General features: G+C 44.9%; 1 pseudogene; it reads right to left on the bottom strand.

Moving 5' to 3' along the window:
* Positions 1-1,631: 1,631 nt before the first annotated feature.
* LOC102928578 (T-complex protein 1 subunit epsilon pseudogene) lies at positions 1,632-2,403 on the bottom strand (annotated as a pseudogene).
* Positions 2,404-2,605: the final 202 nt, after the last annotated feature.

Raw genomic sequence — 2,605 nt, 5'->3', positions numbered from 1 at the left:
CATAGCCGCTCAGACCCAACCAAGTAAACACAGAGACTTATATTGCTTACAAACTGTATGGCCGTGGCAGGCTTCTTGCTAACTGTTCTTATAGCTTAAATTAATCCATTTCTATAAATCTATACCTTGCCACGTGGCTGGTGGCTTACCGGTGTCTTCATATGCTGCTGGTCATGGCGGCAGCTGGCAGTGTCTCTCCCTCAGCCTTCTGCTTCCCAGAATTCTCCTCTCTCCTTGTCCCACCTACTTCCTGCCTGGCCACTGGCCAATCAGTAATTTATTTATTGACCAATCAAAGCAATTTGACATACAGACCATCCGACAGCAGGAAGCCTTAGTGGGGAGGGAGGGAGGGAGTCCTCCATGTTGCCTAGCTTTTGGAAAAAAGAAAGTTTCCAGGCTGTGAGAGATTGCATCCTCGACCAGCCAGCAATGCCTTCCAACAGTAGCAGCATATCCAAACACATGAACAGTTTGGGGGATATTACTTTGCTTATGTTTTGTCATGAGAAATTCTTGGAGAAGTACTCAATTGTTTAAAAAGAATGTTTGCAAGCCGGGCGGTGGTGGTGCACACCTTTAATCCCAGCACTCGGGAGGCAGAGCCAGGCGGATCTCTGTGAGTTCGAGGCCAGCCTGGGCTACCAAGTGAGTTCCATGTAGCAAAGCTACACAGAAACCCTGTCTTGAAAAACCAAAATAAATAAATAAATAAATAAATAAATAAATAAATAAATAAATAAAATAAAAAAGAATGTTTGCTAGATACAGAGTTAAAATGAAAACCTAAATAATGTTTATCTTAGTCACTGATCTTTTGCTGTGAATAGACATCATGATCAAGGCAACTCTTATGAGAATAAACATTTAATTGGGGTGGGGAGGAGTTGCTTAGATTCAGAGGGTTAATCTTTATCAGCATGATGGAGGCAGGAGAACATGGATGGCACTTGAGAAGTAGTTGTGGGCTACATCCTAACCCAGAAAGAAAATGTGAAATGTGTTTGTATGTGTGTGTGTGTGTGTGTGTGTGTGTGTGTGTGGTGTGTGTGTGTGTGTGTGTGTGTGTGAGAGAGAGAGAGAGAGAGAGAGAGAGAGAGAGAGAGAGAGAGAGAGAGAGAGAGAGAGAGAGGCTGGCATGGTTTTTTTTTTCTTTTGTGCACAACACACCCTTTATTAGTCACAGTGGTGGTTGGCACATTTTAACACACCCTTTATTAGTCACAGTGGTGGATGGCACATTTTATTCTTCAGACTCTCCAGGCGTATGCATGTCATCAATCTTCAGAATCATTCTAACCATCTGTGTGGCAAGAGAGATCTGCTGCCTTTTGCCAATCAAGGTTTCTATGACATGCTGGTGCTGCACATCATTTGTGCCCTTGTGCAAACAGTCAATTCCAAGGGCAGGGTTGGACTCCTTCACTTGTTTGGCGCAGACTTCAGTCATGGTCTGGATGGGATTCATGCCACTGTTTTCTGAAAGGGCCATGGGGATGACCTCCAAGGCATCTGCAAAAGCTCTCATGGCATACTGCTCCAAAGTCGGGCACTGGAAGGGCACAGGGGCAGTGAGTGCACTTGGCAAGAGCCAACCTGACCCAATCGCAGTTCCCTAAGTATGTACCGGAAAACTTAGAACATGCTTAATAAACCACAGTTCCTTTATCTACAGGATGAAGGTGATGGGATATAAAACATGCTTGAACCACAGACATAGTAGTTCTCACTGCGATTCTGCCTGTTACATTGTCTGCTTCTTTACTGACTGCCAGAGTACAGGCTATTTCAGCAGCCCCTCCTCCATATACAACCCGATTGCCTCGGATGAGGTTCCGGATGACACACAAGGCATCGTGGAGAGATCGTTTTGCTTCTTCAATGATCATCTTGTTTCCTCCTCTGATGAAAATGGTCACAGCTCTAGAGTTCTTACACTGCTCAATTACCAGCATTTTGTCTTTTGTAGTGCCAAACGAGATCTCTTGCACCACACCGGCAAAGCCCAGCTTCTCAGGGGTAAGCTCTGAGAACCTGGGGGCGATCTGACCTCCTGTTGCAATGGCGATCAGTTCAATCTCACGTCCTCCTACCCAGCGAACTGCAGGGAGGACATTGTGAAGAAGTAAATGATTGGCTTCATCATCAAAGCCCCACTGGCAAATAGCCAGGTTAGCACCAGTTTCTTTAATCTGCTCAATCATCTCTTCGAACTTTTCCTTCTCATATTTCTGCAGGGCTTTGTAGTTCTCCACAGAGGTCACATCCAGCTTGTGCTTTGTCTTTGGTCTAGGTGGCTCAAATGGACACGTGAGAATTGCAATCTTAGCATTCTCCACTCTTTTTGGCATCTGTGGGTGACTGAAGTCCTTATCAATGATCACACCCTTTATAAGTTCCATGTCCTCCTTGGGTTTTGAAACCTCAAAGCTCACCCCCAGTGGCACACTTCCTCCAATGTCATGCCTACTAATCCCTCTCAAATAACACCACACCCTGGTGACTAAGCATTCAAATATATGAGCCTATGAGAGCCATTCTTGTTCAAACTACCACAATGTGCATTATATTGGGAGATTGTTGTGTATGGTTTGAGCTCACTAAG

The sequence above is a fragment of the Peromyscus maniculatus genome, chromosome 15 (assembly GCF_049852395.1).
Source record: "Peromyscus maniculatus bairdii isolate BWxNUB_F1_BW_parent chromosome 15, HU_Pman_BW_mat_3.1, whole genome shotgun sequence".
Classification (NCBI taxonomy): domain Eukaryota; kingdom Metazoa; phylum Chordata; class Mammalia; order Rodentia; family Cricetidae; genus Peromyscus; species Peromyscus maniculatus.
The sequence above is the reverse complement of the archived record's forward strand: the minus strand, read 5'-3'. Positions and strand labels throughout refer to the sequence as shown.